The 20,925-nt window shown below is 44.1% G+C and overlaps 1 protein-coding gene across 1 annotated transcript in view; it reads left to right on the forward strand.

Annotated features, from left to right (window-relative positions):
- The first annotated feature begins 5,468 nt into the window (after window positions 1-5,468).
- The window catches only part of RIPOR1 (RHO family interacting cell polarization regulator 1), a 117,200-nt gene continuing 101,743 nt past the window's right edge, over window positions 5,469-20,925 (forward strand). Inside the window, exon 1 of the mRNA XM_087971541.1 lies at window positions 5,469-5,613. The gene's annotated coding sequence lies outside the window, so the exon portion shown is untranslated. The remainder of the gene's footprint in view (window positions 5,614-20,925) is intronic.

Below are 20,925 nucleotides of genomic sequence, written 5' to 3' on the forward strand. Positions count from 1 at the left end.
CGTAAATCACCCTTTAATTTGGAGCACCCAGAAGATGAATCGTTGCTAAACAAATGGTTGCAATTCGAGGACTACTTGTACAGATAGATCTCGACCTACAATGGTTCACATAATGACCATTCAATAGTTACAACAGCACTGAAAAAAAGCAACCTATGACTGTTTTTCACACTTACGACCATCATTGCCAAGGTCATGTAATCAAAATTCAGACGCTTAGCAACTGACTCATATTTATGACAGTGGCAGTGTCCCAAGGTCCCAGGATCCCCTTTCATGACCTCCTGACAAGCAAAGCTGTCACTTAACAACCTTGTTACCTTCATGGTGGTAATTCACTTAACGACGGTGGCAGTAAAGGTCATACAATGGGGCAAAACTTCCTTAACAAACATCTTGCTCAGCAATAGGAATTATGGGCTCAGTTCTGGTCGTAGGTCGATCAGTTGTATCCCATTGATCGCAATCGGATCAAGTTTGTTCCAGTCAAAGACCAGAAACCATCGATCGCAATCAGAGGAGAACCCATTGGCAGCCAGAGTTAGGTCCAACATAATGACCGAGACCTGAAGAAACGACGGTATCTTGCAGCATCCAGTTTTGGACACCACATTATAAAAAAAGATGTTGAGACTCTAGAGCAGGGATCTTCAAACTTGACCGCTTTAAGACTTGTGGACTTCAACTCCCAGAATTCCAGAGCTAACATGACTGGAGGAGGAATTCTGGGAGTTGAAGTCCACAAGTCTTAAAGCGGTCAAGTTTGAAGGCCCCTGGACTAGAAAGAGTGCAAAGAGCAACCAGGATGATTAGGGGACTGGAGGCTGAAACGTACAATGAATGGTTACAAGAACTGGGCCTGGCTAGTCTAGGGAAGAGAAGGACCAGGGGAGAGATGAGAGCCGTCTTCCAATAGTTGAGGGGCTGCCACAGAGAGGAGGATGGGGTCAAGCTATTTTCCAAAGCAACTGGATGCCAGACAAGGAACAATGGATGGAAACTGACCAAGGAGAGATTCAATCTGGAAATAAGGAGAAACTTTCTGACAGGGAGAACAATCAACCGATGGAAGAGCTTTTGCCTTCAGAAGTTGTGGGAGCTTCATCACTGGAGGCTTTCAAGAAGAGACCGGACTGCCACCTGTCAGAAATGGCATAGAATCTCTTGCTTGGGCAGGGGGGTTGGACTAGATGACCCACAAGGTCTCTTCCAACTCTGTTCAAAAAAGCAAAGAGCCTTTTGAGGTGGACTTTCCAACTCATTTGTGAAGAACAAATTCTTCCGCCGGGATTGCATTTTCCTTGCCATTTCTTGTCATGGGAGATTTCCCTGTTCTAAACCACAGTTGGGCCACCTGTGCAGTCATGCGCAGCTTCCATTGTTGTTGCTGGATCTTCTTCACACTAGAGAACGGAAACATCTGCATTGTTTCTAAAAGGGGGGATCTGCTTCCTGCTGGCTTCACAGTCAGCCTATTCATCCTCGGTGTTTCAAGGGGAAGTGGGGGGGTGGGGGTAGGCAGAGGGGATACGTGGCTCTCTTCGGCTCGCACAGGATTCTATTTCTTCCCTTCCAACTTTCTTTGGATGAAGTAATGGTGAGATCAGAGCCTGTGATAAAATAAAGAAAACCAGGGTTTCCACCGGTTTGTGTCAGCATTTCAGCATTCTCTGGAAGATTCTGAAATCATCGGCTCATGGCAAAATCAGGAGGCTGGAAGCACCTTTTCTGACTATAACAAGCTCATGAAAAGGCATAAGCTTTTGTGAGCCGCAACTTATTTTGTCAGATGCGTATATTTTTGTGTGTTTGCCACCCTAGACTAACACGGTTTTCTCCTATAAATGGTTTCAGTGCTGTGCTGTACTTCTGCTCTGCCAAAGCCCTGGATCTAATTTAAGAGATGGTTTGGGTGCTCGTGTGTTTTCAAGGCCTTCCTTTCCTTTCCTTTCCTTTCCTTTCCTTTCCTTTCCTTTCCTTTCCTTTCCTTTCCTTCCTTCCTTCCTTCCTTCCTTCCTTCCTTCTTTCCTTCTTTCCTTCTTTCCTTCCTTTCCTTCCTTCCTTCCTTCCTTCCTTCCTTCCTTCCTTCCTTCCTTCCTTCCTTCCTTCCTTCCTTCCTTTCCTTTCCTTTCCTTTCCTTTCCTTCCTTCCTTCCTTTCCTCCTCCTCCACCTTCTCCTCCTCCTCCTCTTCTTCCCTCCCTCCCTCCCTCTCTCTTCCCCACCCCCAAATGAATAGTGAATAAAACTACTCTAAATCTTGTTATTAGGGGTCCTAAGGAAGCATTTAGACAACTGTGCATTATTGGCTTTCTTTTCTTTTCTTTATGAACCAGGATGGAGAAAACTCAGCCTTCTCTACTGCAACAAGAACAAAATATCTATTTGTTTGCAGAAATCAATGCCGCAATCTTTTTGCAATTGTTTCATCCCTCCCGGCACATTGTTTCACTTAGTTACTCTACCACTATTCTCCAACATTTCCATAGACTGGAATAAGAACATAATAGCTGCTTTGCTTGCTAAAACAATCTTGGGGTTTATAGGGCAGCCATCAAGCACAAAATGAAGCTGCTCCCCCATCACTGGATATTTGTGGCTATTATTTTATCTTGTTTTTTTTTTCCTAGCTTGCTGAATTTCCCAGTGCAGTTTACAACAATATCGAAACAAGAGGGCTGAACGTTCATTGCATGTGAACCAGTATGTAGCTAACTATATTATACAAACTCAACCTGTGTAGTTAGTTTATTGTTTGGTATGATGTGCAAATGCAGGAAACCTGTTTATGCAGTCATGAATAAGCAAAGGACAAGTAAACATGTTGCTCAAATACAACCAACAGCTTTAAAAAATATAATCAGTTCAGCAACATATAACCCAGTTTCCAAAAAGAGAAAAGAAACTGAGAAGGATTATAACGAGACATCAGGAATGTTCAATAAGAGGTCCACAACATGGATAGTGCTATGTTCTTTTACCACCATTGACCAAGATCAGCAATGATCATGGCCCAGTTAAAGATGCCTCTTAATTCTCTATATATAGATTGATACAGAACAAGGCAAGCCTTTAGCAACTTAGAACTGTAAAAATTATACATGTAGAGAGAACTTTCATAGATTAAATGAAAAAAAAAAAGAAAGAAACCACCCAGTCCTCAAAACTATAGACTTATATTCATAGAAACGTATATCTGTTTAAAAGTTCTATGCAGAGAGGTCAAGTAAGAGCAAGGATGGATGCACAACCCCCATCTCATCCTCACCAGAGATCATCCAAAGCTGTTTCTATCCAATACATGGATCAGAAACTTGATGGAAATAGATCCATATCCAGAATAGAATAGAATAGAATAGAATAGAATAGAATAGAATAGAATAGAATAGAATAGAATAGAACATAGAATACTTTATTGGCCAAGTGTGATTGGAAGGAATTTGTCATGGTGTAAATACTCTCAGTATACATAAAAGAAAAGATACATTCATTTCATCCAAGATACTCTGATGCTGTTGGACAACCATCTTCTCAACCCATTTCTCCCAAAAGTGTGAGTTAGATATTAGATAAAAATTATCCAGTATTCTGGGGTCCACTGATGACATTGGAAAAAGTGCAAAGAAGAGCAACTAAGATGATTAAAGAGGCCTGGAGGCTAAAACATATGAAGAACAGTTGGAAGATTTAGGTTTGGCTAGTCTAGAGAAAAGAAGGACTAGGGGAAACATGATAGAAGTATTCCAGTATTTGAGAGGCTGCCACAAAGAAGAGGGGCTCAATTTATTTTCCAAAGCATCAAAGGGCAGGACAAGAAATAATGGATGGAAACTGACCAAGGAGAGAAGCAATCTGGGATTGAAGAGACACTTCCTAACAGTGAGGACAATTAACCAGTGGAACAGCTGGCCTTCAGAAGTTGTGGTGCTCCATCGCTGAAGGTTTTTAAGAAGAGACTGGACAGTCACTTGTCTGAAATGGTATAGGATTTCCTGTTTGAGCAGGAGCCTGGTCTGGAAGCCCCCCAAAGGCCTTTCCAGTTCTATTCTGATTCTGATGACTTCTTGATGAAAAAGCAAACCAAGACCTCTTTAAGAAGTCAAGGAATAATCCCCTCGTTCAAAGAAGAATTCATTATTATTATTTCTTCTTCTTCTTCTTCTTCTTCTTCTTCTTCTTCTTCTTCTTCTTCTTCTTCTTCTTCTTCTTCTTCTTCTTCTTCTTCTTCTTCTTCTTCTTCTTCTTCTTCTTCTTCTTCTTCTTCTTCTTCTTCTTCTTCTTCTTCTTCTTCTTCTTCTTCTTCTTCTTCTTCTTCTTCTTCTCTGGGACTGGCTGAAGGAAAAGCAAAATGTCCAGGAAGGTTGGAAAGATCCATTGTCATCTGCCATCTACTGTTATCCCACACACACATCTACCCACCATCAGCACTTCCAAAGTCCCAACACCCTGGTTGGCTTTGGATGGAAAGCTGCCGGAGCTTTCCATGAAACCCCTGGTATAAATAATTGGTACAATTCAAGCTGTCAATAAGTTGATGGATCCCAAATGGGTCCATTCTCTCTATCCCATTCTAAGAAAGCGATTCAATTTTTTTGTTTCTATGATTGTTGATCTATGAAGTCATTTACTGGTCTGCTTCAGGCACCAGACTACTTCTCCAGGGTCATGGCTTGTGGTCCTGGCAGTTGACTAATAGTTGTAGATTCCAGATGTCGCTTCCCACTTCCTCATCTGCTTGTTGTCTTCTTCTAATTGTCTAAAAGGCTTTCAAATGGCTGTTATCAACAATCGAATCATTCTTTTTCCTGTTCTCTGACCTCTGTAATCACCTTATGACCCATATGAAAATACAATCTTCCCCTTTGCACACATTTTCCATTCATTGATGATCATGTTTCTATAATTGATATGGGTTGATTGTATTTATGAGCTTTGATCCCAATATATAGATCAGATTTATACTTAGGATCCCATTCCAGCATCTCATGGATGTAAATGTTTTGAGGTTAGTAGGACTATGAAGTCAACAAACCAAATCCTGAAAATAGGAGGTGGCTGCTTTAATGAACTCCAGTAATGCAGTGAGGTGCGTGGTACTTTTACTGAATCATTTTTTAATGTAATGCACGGCATACATTAGTCCATTAAATCCATTAAACAAATATATTACTTTGGGGATGGAAACAGGACCAAAAAAAAAAAAGATATGAATAATGCAAGAAGATTTTTTTTTTTGTTTCAGGATATAATGGTGCAACGTCATGTTTAATTGTTGTGCAATGGAATAAGGGCAGAAACGAGGCTACAGATTGTATAGCAGTGTGGTATTTTTATGCACGTTCTTACCAGGAAATACCCCTTTGATTTTTTTTTTTAATATTTTAGAAACTGAAATACTTCAGTGGAAGGTGGAGCATTCAAGTGCAAGAGGAGATCAGCAGTGTCCAGAGTGAAAGGAAATTCTTTCAGCCTGCCCTGTTTTAACCGGAGAGAAAGGAATGCATCACGAACACATCCAGATCAGGAAAGAAGACTTAACGCACTGGTCGGTCAAGCCCTAACTGAACTCAAGAATAAATTGGATTTTCAGCCCTTGGAATAAATCCCTGGGATTGGTGAGTACTTGATTTAAGAGCCCCTCTGGGAAGGCCAAACCAAATCTCTGAAATGCTGGATTATAGGAGAGAGAACCTGGGTTCTCAGCGGATTTCCATCCAGAGTTTGACGACCGGAATGGGGCAAGAAGGCTGGGATAAGATGGACTGAAGTGCGATAGCCTAAGTTGATGTTCATTGGAACCTAGTGCACAATTGCCTCTCTAGTGTGGCATTGTAGAATGGTCATTCCTTAATCTGAAGTCTGGTTTCTCAGACCTTCCCCATGTTTTCCTTGTAAAGCACCCTTTGCTTATCTTTGAGGGGGCACCCAACACTCCACCAGATCTAGCTTATTGTACTGCCTTCCTCTAAACTCTCAGCAGCTATCAACGCACCTGAGAACAATATTCATCCAGGATCCATTTTTTCTCTCCCTCTTATCTTTTGGTGTCGGTGGGGGTTTCTCCTTTTTTTTTCAGCTATAATTATCCATATCTTTTGGACCCAAATGTCGATTGGGTAGCACTGGGTTATGGGACACATTTGGGACCTGAAATGTTGCAATTGATCAGACCTACAATCAACGTTATCAAACTGAACCATAGGATTTGGTGCCAGTGGGATCTGCTGGGTGTGGCTTTTAAAAAAAAAATGATGATGGGCAAAACTAGAATTGTGGCTTGCAAGAAAACATGTACCCCAATGTTGGTCCATTGAAGTGGGGTTCCCCCTCCCTTTAGTTCAATAGGTGTTCCACAGAGCAACCTTACCCAGTTTGGCATCTGTGCATGCAATGGACTCTTTATTTCCATCTTCTGCATTTAGCAGACAATTTGCTGGGCGCTGTTGGGAAGGCAGAAGGTTGTGGTCAAAGACAAACTGGAAGATCTCATGCAGTCGAACAGACTAGAATGAGGTTCTCACACAACATAGGAAGCTATCATGTGGGCTGTTTAGTGTGGCTTAGTGTACTGTACCAAACGAACTCAGCCGATTGTAATTAATTCAGTAAAACCCAATCAGATCTTAATATATGAGCATGAGCAATAATGTATCCAAGAAAAATGAGTTCTCTGGGCATCTTAATACTACTACAGGTGTCCCAACTCTGATTTACTCTATATAGGTTTATTTCTTAGGAGGACCCAAGACCAGTGCAGGGGCTTTTCTGAAAACATCCATGATCTATAAAGTTCCTCACGTCTCTTTTATACAGCAGAATAGAATAGAAATGGAAATGGAAATAAATAGGAATAGGAATAGGAATAGGAATAGGAATAGGGTAGGGTAGGGTAGAGTAGAGTAGAGTAGAGTAGAGTAGAGTAGAGTAGAATAGAATAGAATAGAATAGAATAGAATAGAATAGAATAGAATAGAATAGAATAGAATAGAATAGAATAGAATAGAATAGAATAGACAGAGTTGAAAGGGACCTTGGAGGTCTTCTAGTCCAACCCCCTTCTCAGGCAGGAAATGCTATACCATTTCAGAAGTGGTTGTCCAATCTCTGAAAAACTTCCAGTGTTGGAGCACCTGCAACTTCTGGAGGCGAGTTGTTCCCCTGATTGTTCTAATAGTCAGGAAATTTCTCCTTAGTCCCCGGTTGCTTCTCTCCTTGATTAGATTCCCATCCATTGCTTCTTGTCCTGCCCTCAGTTGCTTTGGAGAACAACTTGGCTCCCTCTTCTTTGTGGCAATTCATCCCCTTAAACTCACTTGCATCCTGTCCAACACTGCCATCATGGAGTTAATGGACTTACTGGCAACTTAGATGGGGGTTTCCCCAACTTTAACCCCAGACCAACAATCCTGAGGAATAGTTCCACTCTCAAATGTGGGACGCCAGCCCTGCGATGTTGGACAAAAATCCCTCTTGCTCAACCTGCCGAGTGCCTTGAACCTCTCATGGCCTGGGTCCCGCCATTCAGAGGTAAATGGCTTTGCAAGCAGCTTTCCTGGGAAAGCAAGCAAGCGTGTGTGTGAACCTGTGTCCATCTGGCATCCTGCCTTACACAGCATCTGTGTATGGAAAGACTGGGGGTTGGGGGAGGTGTTGGGATAGGGAAGAGATGGTTGCCATGGCAGAGACAGGCCTTGGGGAGAGCCGGCCTTGTTTGGAAGGAAGCACATCTTGATTTCTGCAGCCGTTGCAAAAGCCCAGCCTGCCAAGGAGACCAAATGTGAACGGCAGATAATGCGAGAGGCTTCCTCTTGGCCTGCCCTGGGTCAGCCAGCCTGTATCCACAGCCCAGATCCCACGTGGGGCCTTCCTTGTGGGCTGATTTATTATTGTTAGCTGAAAGGAAGTGGCTCAGCAAATAACAAATTCCTCATCCTTTCAGAAATTAACTCTGCCCTGCCCTGCTGCCTGGAGGAGCCCGAGTGTCTCTGAGCCCAGCCCTCCTGCTACCTACCGCTGACATGTCCAGAATAACAATTGGCAGAGGCTGCAGACCGGCATCTAGCCATGGCAGCTTAAGAGGTTATGAAATCTTGGCCGGTTTAACTTCAGTCAGAAACAGCCCCCACCGATTCGCCTCAAGTGATTGATTTATTCTCCGAAGCACTTGAGGGCACGAGAGGAAGTAATGGGTGGAAGTCCCAAAAGGTGCTTTTTCAGGAGGCAACTGGACTGCCTTGCTTTTTCTTCTTTAAAGATGTTCTCATCCCAGAAGTTTCTTCAGCTCTGACAGGATAATGGGGCATGGGAGGATTTATATTCCTTGCAGACAGCTGGTCATTTGCATTCTTTTAGAGAATTGTTGAGGCCACTTGGAGGTTTATCTGACTGAGAATCTCTACAGACGGATGGGTGGAAGCTTGTTCAAGGGAGATCCAGTCTAAGGCTGCGGAGAAATTTCCCGACAGAACAACTAATCTGTGGAACCCCTTGCCTTCTGGGGTTGCCTTCTGGGATTGTGGGTGGTTCCATCATGGGAGGTTTTCAAAAATAGACTGGAGAACCACTTGACTGGGATGCTATTATGCTCCTGCCTTGAGTAGGGGGTTCAATTAGAAGACTTTTGAGGACCCTCTTAGTCCTATGATTCGTGGTGGTGCAGGGGTTAGAGTCAGTGGTGGGACTCAAATTGTTTTACCACTGGTTTGGTGGGCGTGGCTTGGTGGGCGTGCTTTGCCTAATGTGCGCGTGCAACTTTGCCCACACCAGCTGAGGTATGCAGCACCAATCAGCTAAGACAGGGGTTCCCAACCACCGGGCCCCGGACCGGTACCGGTCCGTGGATCATTTTGTACCAGGCCGCAAAGAATGAAAGTTTGGGTGCCGCCATCTTGTTTCGGTGGCGCTTGAGAAAGTGCTTCCAGTTGAGCTTGTTGGTCGTCGGTTGGAAAGCGGCGTTTGGGTGCTGAAGGAATCCTCGTACCTTAGTTTCATCGAAGAAGGTGGAGGCAGCTTCGAACGAAGAGCCGTCCCGATGGTGGTGGAGTCTCGCGTTACTCAGGAGGAGATTAAGAAAGAGCCCGAAAAGCCCATCGACCGCAAGAAAGTACAAAGGAGGAGTTGAAGGTGGCGGGGAGAAGCGGGGGACGGCTGGCTGGTCGGTCGCTCGGCTCACCTTGCCTTGGTCGTGCGTGCTGATGCCGGTACCGGGCGGTGGATCATTTTGTACCGGGCCGCAAAGAATGAACAATCGTGAAACTGGTCCCTGGTACAAAAAAGTTTGGGGACCACTGAGCTAATAGGATAAAGAAGGGAAAAGGGCAGGGGCCAGTGAGAGGGCCGATCCTGCACTTTCTTTTCTTATCCTCTCAGCTGATCGTTGGAGGCTTTTTTTTTTTTTTGCTACCAGTTCGGCTAAACCGGTCCAAACCGGTAGCATACCACCACCGGTTAGAATGCAGTATTGCAGACACACTTTGCCCACAGTCTGGAGTTCAATCCCTGGCTAGCTCTAGGTCGACTCAGCCTTCCATCCTTCCGAGGTTGGTAAAATGAGGACCCAGATTGTTAGGGGCAATAGGCTGACTCTGTAAACCGCTTAGTGAGGGCTGTGGAGCACAACGAAGCAGCATAGAAGTGCTATTGCTATTGCTACTCAACTTCAGAGTGGGCAGTCCTCATGAACAAAATGCATAGCCAGAGAGTCCCACCCACTTTTGGGGACCAATGGCCAGCAGGCATCAAATTGCTGACTGTTGTGTGATTAAGGCAGCATTTTGCCCCAAGCCATGTGCAGAGAAATACTCCCTTATTGGGGCACACTGACACATCCTGTTGGAGAGTGAGCTGTACAAGTGTGTTACTGGGGCACATGTGATTTGTGTTTATTGTTCCCATTTATTTTTGAGTTATCTTTGTTTTCCTGAAGCTAGGGAGGGGACAGACATTGAATTAGCTAAACAAATGCAACTAAATGAATAAGTTCTGGCCTAGATTTTATGCCCTGTAGTATGTGATGTTTTGCCCAATAACCTGGAAAGTATAAAACAGCCTGGAATGAAACATTACAGACATCTTAGTCATCTCTAAACTCAATCCATCAAAGCATTTGTTTATAGATAACATAAAAACCATGTTCAGAATCATAATTGTTTGGGCAAATTTATATTTATGGACTACTAAATATTGCTGCTTGGTGATAGATACTGGATCTGAAGCTAAGTCTTGGACTTATTTTCCACCGCAAGAGTTTCCATCACAGGAAACATTCATTGCTACAAGAAAATAACAGAATACTTTGCATCAATTGCATACAATCAATGAATTGTGCAATTCTATTTCTACCATTAATTGTACAATTAATTTGAGGAACTGTAGACCCGTTTAAAATTATTCTAATTTCTTAAACCCTAGCAGAGTTATTGAAACAGATGTTTTTCTACGCCAGCGTCCATTTTATCAAATGCTACATCCTTTATTTAAAAAAATATTGATCTCAGTATAATAATACTGTCAGAAATCAGCAGATGGCAGCAACTTCAAGACAAACATTGACAGTTCATTTCCTGATGGTGTTTTTCTTTTTTTCCTACAAAAGCTTATGTCTACAATAGATTCCCCCCCCCCTCCCCTTAATGGAGGTGAAAAATCATTTTTGCTGCAAAAGCCCAACTTGGCAGGCTTGTTGGAAATCTTGTTCAAGTCACTGCCTCATCCAGACATACCCTGTATTTGTGAAGAATGCTTTCCCAGGTTTCTTAACCTGTTGGTTTATTTTGAATTGACCCAATTGCCTCAATTAGGACTGCTTAATGTCTCGCACATTCACAAACCCTATTCTAACTTAATATATTGCATAAATTGTAGCTGATGGCTACACTTATTTATTCAAGGAAAAAAGGGAGTCTGGAAAAGGGATCTGAAAGTCTTTTCCAACAGAGTTTGAGGGTCATAGCTTTCCCTACTAATTTTTATCCTCTGTGCAGGTTGTCTTTGACTTACGACCGCCTCTGAGCTCAAAGTTTAGGCTGCTAAGCAAGACAGTTAAGGGAAATTTGCCGTATTTTGTTGCCAAAGTCAAGTGAATCACTGCAGTTGTTGGTGAATTGCTTGTTAAGTGAATCTGACTGCCCAGTGACTTTGTCAGAAGGTCGCGACAGGTGCTCGCATGGCCTCTGGACAATACAACTGTCATAAATACATGCCAGTTGCCAAGCATCTGAATGTTGTGACCACGGGGATGCTACAACGATCTTGGGCGGAGGGGGGGGGGTTGGACTAGATGACCTACAAGGTGCCTTCCAACTCTGTTATTCTGTTGAGTGTGAAAAATGGTCATAAGCATACCTCTGGACATGTTGAGTTGGGTCCATCTTAACCTCTAGGAGAAACAATGTAGTCTCTGCCCTCGATGGATAGACATTGCAATCGGCACGTCAATGTCAATGTTTGCAATTTCATTATCTACTGCAATCGGGGTAGGTTGTAGGGGTGACACCGAAATATAATTTTATCATATTTTACCTATATCTTAAATGATTCCATTTTATTCCATTTTCACCTTAGATTGTATTTTATTCCAATTCCATTTTAAATCGTGTTTTATTCCAATTCCATTCCAAATCGTATTTTATTCCAATTTCATGTTTAAATCGTGTTTTATTCCAATTTCCATTTTAAATTGCTTTGATCAAATTTCAGTAATAATTTGTTTCTGGAATTCTGCACTTTTAAATGGCCCAAGGGCTAATCAATTATTATTATTGTTATCATTACTACTACTACTACCACTACCACTACCACTACTACTATCTACTGCAGGATTCCCAGTCCCCAGCCTGGGCCCTGTTTGGAATCAGGCCATGTGAGAGGCAGCTCAACATGCATGAGTTGTGGCCACCATGCCTGTACACATGTGTGCAGCTCAATTTGTGCAAATCAAGCTGTGCATGCATGTGCGCCAGCCACTGGTAGGATTCAAAAAAATTTACTACTGGTTCTGTGGGCGTGACTTGGTGAGCGTGACTTGGTGGGCGTGGCAGGGGAAGGTTACTGCAAAATCCCCATCCCCTCCCCACCCCACTAACCTGCTTTCCAGCTCTGTTCTCCTGCACAGGGCAACCAAAGAAGACCCAGCCAATCATCTGGGAGGCAGAGAATAGATGGGGTTGGCGGGGCCAGTCAGAGGTGGTGTTTGCCGGTTCTTCGGACTACTCAAAATTTTCCGCTACCAGTTCTCCAGAACTGGTCAGAACCTGCTGAAGACCACCTCTGGTGTCAGCCTGCTGCTTGCATGGCCCGGTCCCCCTCTCTCCCTCCATCCAACCCACAAAGGTTGGGGACCGCTGATCTACTGTACCATCAGTACAGGCATTCAAAAAAAAAAGGGTGGGTGGGTGGGGATTGGACTGAGTTCTGTACTGGGTAATGATCCATAGCAAGTGTACAGTTTGGGGCCTGCCATTTGAACCCAGTCATGTCAGCATATTTATTTATTTATTTATTTATTTATTTATTTATTTATTTATTTATTTGATTTTATTTGATTTGATTTGATTTGCCAATTGTTTACAAGATAATAAGTATAAGTGTATACATAGTTGTGAATACATGAAATGGGTACATATAAGAAAAATAAAAGAAGAATAAGAGAAACAATAGGACAGGGACGGTAGGCATGTTGGTGCACTTATGCACGCCCCTTACAGACCTCTTAGGAAAGGGGTGGGGTCAATAGTAGACAGTCTAAGGTTAAAGTTTTTGGGGTTTGGGGAAGAAACTACAGAGTCGGGTAGAGTATTCCAGACATTGACCACTCTATTGCTGAAGTCGTATTTCCTGCAATCAAGTTTGGTGCGGTTAACTTTGAGTTTGTATCTATTGTGTGCTCTTGTGTTGTTATGGTTGAAGCTGAAGTATTCATTGACAGGTAGGACATTGCAATGTATGATTTTATATACCATGCCAGGGATCTTCAAACTTGGCAAGCTTAAGACTTGTGGACTTCCAACTCCCAGAATTCCTGAGCTAACATGACTGGAGGAGGAATTCTGGGAGTTGAAGTCCACAAGTCTTAAAGCCGTTAAGTTTGAAGACCCCTGGTATAAACCACCTGCACGGCCGAACAAGTTTGAACCTAAGGGCTGATGGAGAGTTGAAAAGGTCGTATACAGGCATTACCTGGCTTAGCGGGGTTGTAGAAGTGTCCTTCGGAGGCCATTCATGGCTGCTTAAGGTTACCCTGCCGTCCCCCCCTCCTTTTTTTTTTTTTTTTTTAAAGATAAGGCTTCTGTGTGTTCCAAGAGCAGGATATAAATAAAACCGGGTTCCAAAAGGAAGTGTGTCTCCAGCAGGAAAGGCAGAAAACAAGCATGTGATTAAATAAGTCACTGGATGATAAACTGGCTTTGGAAAAGGACTTTTATCTCAGTAATTGCAAACAGAAGGAAGGGGCCAGAGTCGCCAACAGGCTAAAAGTTAACACCCAGCTTATGACTGCCAAGGGTTGATCTACAAATATGGAGATATCTCTGTGGCTGTTGTTGGGTATCACAATTCCCTGTAGTTAATGGAATCGGGGTTTACTCGATCTACACCAGGGGTGTCCAACCTTGGCAACTTTAAGACTTGTGGACTTCAACTCCCAGAGTTCCTCAGCCAGCTTTGCTGGCTGAGGAACTCTGGGAGTTGAAGTCCACAAGTCTTAAAGTTGCCAAGGTTGGACACCCCTGATCTACACAATTTTGTGCGTTCGCACAATACAGGGAGCCCTCGACGCACAACCACAATTAAGCCCAAAATTTCTGCCGCTAAGCAAGACAGTTGATAAATGAATTTTTTGTCTCATTTTACAACATTTCTGGCCACAGCTTTAAATGAATCACTTAGTTAGGGTTAGAGTGGTCGGGCTTAGTTTTTGGGGAGGAAAATAAGGGGGGGGAAATTCTGGCTCTGCCTACCAGCATCCATCCGTATTCATCTGGCTAGCATCCTGTCAGTGTGTGAGAGAGTTGAGGGATGTTTGGAAACTGAAACAGTATTTGCTGTGTGAGCAAGGAGGAAACAGCAAGGAGCCTGGGCGTGGCTTAGCTGAACTGTTTTGTACTAAACCTGCTTGGTGTTGTGAAACTAAAACTGAAACTGAAACTCCTCTCCTCTGCTTGTGTTTTGCATTTGGAACAGATTTCTTTTCAGGTAGGGAGGGGAGTAGAACTCCTTAGCATCAGAGCGTGTTAATACTAATAGTATAGGAAATACTAATGCTGTGATGGTCATTTTGAAAAAATCCTTTCTTAGTGAGCACCTAGAAGCCAAGAGGAACATATGCGGCAAATTTCAAGGTTGTAGGCTTTACTGTTCTGAAGATTTTGTGATGATGTGTGAGTGGTATTTCGCTTTTATATATACAGAAGATAAACTAACCAGATAGGCTTGGGCCAATTAACATATTAATGTAAAAGGGGTTTTTACTCATTTGTGGTTGTGCTGGATAGATTCCTAAACTGGGGATGGATAAACAAGGAAGCTTTAGGGATGAAACTTAAAATGAAAACCCCTGAACTTGAATGTCGAATCTTTTGGTAGCATTAAAACTCATTCAAGCCACTCCAGAAGAGTAACCTTTAAAAGTTGCCTTTCATATGTTTTTTCCCCAGTGTAGCTACTTATCAATTAACATCACCCCAGGTTGTTACAAAGCATTGCAAACTGAAGAGGAAACAGAGTTGCTCTTAGGCAATGGGAATGGCACCGTGATTTGTTTAGTAATCAAGAAAGCAAAAAAGAGAAATGGTCAGACTGATGCGGGTGGAAAATTCAACAGATCAAACCAACGGCACGAAAGTAAAAGCAATTTTATAAATATTTTTGCTGGGAATGGCTGCTATCATGCTGTAATTAATGGCACTTACTTTCTTTCGGCTCAATGTTTCCTGTGATCCCAGCCAGGATGGCTTCTAAACCATGATACGTGGCTTGATCCGTACTCAATCAACCATGCTCAGGGCAGTATGTGAATGCTAGTCTGAATGTTTTAGGTTTCTACTTTCAGCCAGTAATTCATCCATTCTTTCATTGAAAAGCACATAACAGTGAAAATGAAAAGCTAGTTAGTTATTTAGCATGTTGGCTAAAAGCTTAGAGCCATGTTTCTCAACTTGTGGCAAGTTTTAAGATAAGCAGACTTCCCCTCCCAGAATTCCCTAGTGAGCCATGGGAATTCTGGGAGCTGAAGTCCCCTTTATCTTAAAGGTGCTAAACTTGAGAAACACTGGCTTAGAGGAAAGAAAGAAAAAATAAATGCAAGAAATAGGACAAGAATAGAAACTTCCAGTCTCAGCACTTATTTTTAGTCACATTGCACAGCCAGTACTTCTCTAATAAGTATTCCATCTGGCATAAATCTCAGTTTGTTTTCTTTCTCAAGTTATTCATACCGAAACCTGCTGGGTACTAGAATGTGTTCCCTCTTGGCTGCACAACAGCACATTCCTCAAGCAGTAAGTTTACCCAGCGTTGCCCTCTAAAGCACCTCAAGTGATTTACATGCCTGTGTTGGCACATCTTCGCAACTCTCTGCCCACTCTTGGACCAGAGCTGCTGAGTTTGCAGGCTGTGTATTTGGCACAATGCGGTTTCTTAGGGAACCATTCAATACAAGATATGCGTGCACCAAGACAGAATCCATATATGGCTAACAGCATTGTGCAGTTCTGGGCCTGGGTTTTCCCACCTCACACGTAACCAACCCTGCTTTGCTTACCTACAGTTTACAGGATAAAGTAAACCGGATGGGCTTCGCAGCATATGTTAAACTGCAAACTGTGGACTAAACTAAGGAGCACCTACACTTATGTGTACCTTCTGTGCAGCAGCACCAGGCAATGCTCATCAACCAAAGAGGCAGCTGACGCAGCAACCGGTGGCAAAATGGCCAGCCCAGCTGTTTTTGTCCCTTACATCAGAGGGAGGGGGGCATAAAACGAACATGCAACAGCCCTCCCCATCTTTGGGGCAAGCTGAGATTTGCCAGAGAACATGTGCCTCTGAATGTTGTGCCATCACAACAAGGACTTTGAGGCCAAGATCTTGAAAGAGAGTCCGAAAGCAAGCAACATAGTTAGGGAGCATTTACTCCACTTCAAAGCAAGCATGGCTTACTTCCCGGGGAGTAGTGCTTGTGTGACATGTGGGGTTCGAACAGAAATCGTAATAGCAGACTCCTGTCCTTAAACCCCCAGTATTTTTAAATATAGGGACGCTCAGGTGACTCAGTGGCTAAGACGCTGAGCTTGTTGATCAGAAAGGTGGCAGTTCGGCGGTTCAAATCCCTAGCGCTGCGTAATGGGGTATTGGAAGATTTGAATTGTGCTAGAGTCTCAAGGATTACTAGGAATGTAAGTGGGGCTGTTTGGCAACAGGAAGTGTTTTAAAGAAGTGCCTTGTTTGTTCCTTTGTTTATTCAACAAATTTATGTAGCCTTCTTCCGGAATGTGTTTTGGTTTCCCAGTCTCTTCTAAAGCCTCTGTCGCCTAATATCCCATTTCATTTACTAGCCAAAGTCTGTCTTGTTTGAGTTTCTGTGGCCAGAGAAGATCAACCATATGTTATGAGCTGTTGAGCCGTAGTAGAGAACATATAGTCCTTGACTTACAACCATTCCTTGCAAGACAGTTCAAAATGACAACGACACTGAAAAAAAGGGACTGATGACAGTTTTCCTACACTGGCAGCATTCCGTACTATTCTGACCCAAACCTCGTTCCAAGGAAACAAACGCGAAACAGAAGTAACAGCAAAACCTTTTAATGATTCTTTACGAAGTCTGTTCCTTCACGGTTAAAAGGCTGTTTCAAACTAATTGTCTCTGATAAGAACGAGCCTTGTCAAGGTTGTGCAAGGCTGCCAAAAACACCAGATAAAGTTACTAAGAAATATTTCAAACACAAAGGGTCTCCAAACACCAACCAAGATATTCCAACCGTCCACCAGGCCTGAGTGTAAAAAATTCTTTGCTTCTTGCAAAGAACTTCAGTTTTTCAGCTGGTTTTTTTCTTTTAAGGGAGGGGCCATTACCTTGCAGCCTTACTCCTGAGTCGCCTGTGCTGCTGCATCTGCTCTTTCCTTCGAGCAGCCCTGTGAGCATGCGCACTGGGCACAGGCTCCTCTGGGACCTCTTCATCACTGCTGCCAGCCTCCACAATCTCCAAAGGCAGCATTCCACTCCCTGATGGTCCTGATCCCATCCGTACATCACATGCAGGCCCCTCATCCGAGTCCTCGCTCTCCGAGGCCTCAGCCATCCACACCTGCTGCCGGTGAACCACAACACGTGGTCATGGGATCAAAATTCTGACGCATTTTGGCAACTGTCCTGGATTTATGACGGTTGCAGTGCCCCAAGTCATGCAGTCCCTTTTGCGACCAAGCGAAGTCAGCGGGGAATCCAGATTCCCTTCACAACTGTGCTGCTAACTTAACAGCCGCAGCGATTCCCTTAACAACGGTGGCCAGGAAAGGTCGTAAAACGGCATGAAATTCACGTCACGGTGGAAATTCGGGGCTCAATTGTGATCCTAAGTCGAAGAGTGCCTGTACCTCTCTCTATGCTCTTCATACTAACTGATAATCTTGATTCTAAGCTACCGCTAGAGCCGGGGTGGGTTCTGCTACGGGTTCGGCCAGGTTCCAGGGAACCCATAACTAATATTATGGCCGGTTCAGAGGAACCACCAAATCCCACCCCTGGCTGGCCCCGCCCACCCCATCCTGCCCCTCCCACCCCAGCCATCCCAGGAGTCTCCACACGGCCCGTTTCGGATGTGAGGTAAGTGCCGAGCCCACGCAGAGGCTCGGGTAGGGCAAAAAAATGGCCTTCCCAGAGGTTTTGGAAGAAATGGGCCTGTTTCCGGCCTCTGGAGAGTCTCCAGAGCCCGGGGGAGGCAGTTTTTACTCTCCCAGAAACTCAAGGAAAGCCTCCGGAGCCCGGGGAATGTGAAACCCCCTCCCCGGCCATGATGCAGGAGGCCGACTAGGCCACGCCCACCCAGCAACCTGGCAGAGAACCTGTTGCTGACATTTTTGAAGTCCACCCCTGGCTACAGCCCAGGAGTACCAAGGAGCACCAAGGAGCACCAAGGAGCAAAATCGAGTCGGCCCAACACTGAAGGGATCCGTGTGACCAGTTGGCCAGAGGCCCAAAGTCGGACGATGGGCTCTAAAAACGGACCGAATGATGTAGCCTTCCGCCATTCATTATGGAAATACCTCATTTGCTGGATACTTCACAGCCGCGTTCAAGAGGGGGAGAGGAGGAAAAAGGGAGGAGGAGAAGAAAGCAAGAGTGACTCACCCTGTTACAGGGACAGGAATGAAGGAGAGGGCTGGAGAATAACACGAGGACTCAGAAAGAGGAGTTCGGTTCTGGAGACGAGAGTGGGCAGCGGAAGTCAGCCGTCCTTTGGGAAAAGAATTTTTTGGCTTCCAGAGAATAACAAGGCCCAAAGACTACACTTCTGCCTCTTGCTTGAAGACAGCAAAATCAAAACTGCAGATCTTGATCATCTGTCGTCGTTTCTTTTTTTTTCTATTCTGTTCAGGCTGCATGCTCACCAGATTACTTGTTACTTGTCCTGGTTCGGACAGCACCCTTCTTTTCTGGACTGAACCAACAGAAACGTTTCTTCTCCCTGAAATGCTTTTTTTTGGGGGGGAATGATGGCATGAATTAATTTCTGCAGATTTTTCTAGTTTACAAACAGAGGCGGTTACTGAATGTCTTGTTTCATATTTTTGGATCTTAATATCTTGCGCCTCTCCTGACAATAGAAACATTGCGGGGTGTGTGTGTGCAGTTAAGGTTTAATTTAGCTTGAAATAAACGTTGCCCACTTGGATTGTAGAGACCTAACTGTGGTTTAGCAGTGATTTCTTGGTGATCTTTCTCCTTCTGCCTCCAGGGAAGAAAAATTAACTGTGAGAGGGAGCTTGGAGTCTTAGTGGACAACCAGCTAAATATGAGCCAGCAGTGTCTAAAAAAGCTAATGCAATCCTAAATTGCATTAACAGAGGGATACAATTGAGATCAAGTGAGGTACTACTACCACTCTATAAAGCCTTAGTAAGGCTATACCTAGAGTACTGAATCCAGTTTTGGTCACCACATTATAAAAAAAGATGTTGAGACTCTAGAAAAAGTACAGAGAAGAGCAACCAGGATGATTAGGGGACAGGAGGCTAAAACATACAACGAACGGTTGCAGGAACTGGGCTTGGCTAGTCTAGTAAAGAGAAGGACCAGGGGAGACAGGATAGCGGTCTTCCAATATTTGAGGGCCTGCCATAGAGAAGAAGGGGTCAAGCTATTTTCTAAAGTGCCTGTAGGCCAGACAAGGAATAATGGATGGAAACTGAACAAGGATTCAACCTGGAAATAAGGAGGAATTTTTTGACAGTGAGAACAATCAACCAATGGAACAGATTGTCCTCGGAAATTGTGGCAGCTTCATCACTTGAGACTTTCAAGAAGAGACTGGACTGCCATTTGTCAGAAATGGTGTAGGGTCTCCCGCTTGGGCGGGGGGTTGGACTAGATGACCTACAAGGTCCCTTCCAGCTCTGATTATCTGTTAATCTGTTAAATCCAGATTAGAAACAGAGGAGTTGTTTTTCAAAAGTACAGCCAGGAATCTCAAGTCAGGTTTCTGCCATCCCATTGATTAATTACAGCAGTTTAAGGATCCTATAGCTGTAAGGCTAGTTTGGCATTTTTCAGAGGCAACATCTAGAGTTTCTCATTTTTTTCTTTTCTTTTGAAGACGTTTTGCTTCTCATCCAAGAAGCTTCAGCACTGACAGGATAGTGGATAGTAGACAGGATAGTAGTCAGAGCTGAAGAAGCTTCCTGAATGAGAAGAGAAACGTCTTCAAAGAAAAACCAGCAAGTCCGGCTACCTCCTGAAGAAGCGCCCTTGGGACAGCCATGGCCTGGATGATGGAGAATCTCTACGGACCTCAAGTGGCCATTTTCTTTCCACCACCTTCAGTAGGGATGAAGAAGATGTGGAATGATGGCCAATCGCAGCCAAATTTATTGCAATTTCTTTTGACTGCTGTGAGCCACCCAACTGTTGTTGAGTGTTAGGAGGTATACAAGGGTTGGAAGGATTCTTGGAGGTCTTCTAGCCCAACCCCTGCTCAAGAAGGAGACCCTATAGCAGGGGTCTTCAAAACTTGACAGCTTTAAGACTTGTGGACTTCAACTCCCAGAATTCCTCCTCCAGTCATGTTAGCTCAGGAATTCTGGGAGTTGGAAGTCCACAAGTCTTGAAGCTGTCAAGTTTTGAAGACCGTTGCCCATTCTGAACAGATGGCTGTCAGTCTCATCTCCTCCAGGGATGGCGCGTCCACAAATTCAGGTGCCAAATTGTTCCACTGATTGCTTAGTACACACACACACACACACACAAACCCTGATTCATTGTTGAATAAACAAGTTTTTAATAAAATATTCCCATTTTGTAGCTGCAGCGGCAACTACTTCTCTTGAAGATCTTTCACTTCTTATCCCAGAAGCTTCTTCAGCTCTGGCAGGATAGTGGCTAGTAGACAGGATAGTAGTCAGACCTGAAGAAGCTTCCTGGATGAGAAGCGAAATTTCTTCAGAGAAAAACCAGGAAGTCCAGTGGCCTCTTTAAAAAAAGAAAGAAAGAAAAAGCACCTTTGGGACCAAATAACAACACCGGGGAAAGCGGGTTGGTGGAAGTCACACGGCCTGCTCACGCAAGTCCTTGGCACCCTCGCCTTGCGCCTTCCGCGCCCACGACCTGCGTGCTCGGCTGGACCCCACGACGCCCAGCTCGGGATCCCTTTTGCCCAGTAAGCGCCACGCAGGCCCTTCCCTCCCCTCCACCCCGCTTAGTGCCCAGAAAACCC

This window comes from Notechis scutatus, chromosome 9 (assembly GCF_049901735.1).
Source record: "Notechis scutatus isolate UNSWTSFEM ecotype Mainland chromosome 9, rNotScu1.2, whole genome shotgun sequence".
NCBI classification, from domain to species: domain Eukaryota; kingdom Metazoa; phylum Chordata; class Lepidosauria; order Squamata; family Elapidae; genus Notechis; species Notechis scutatus.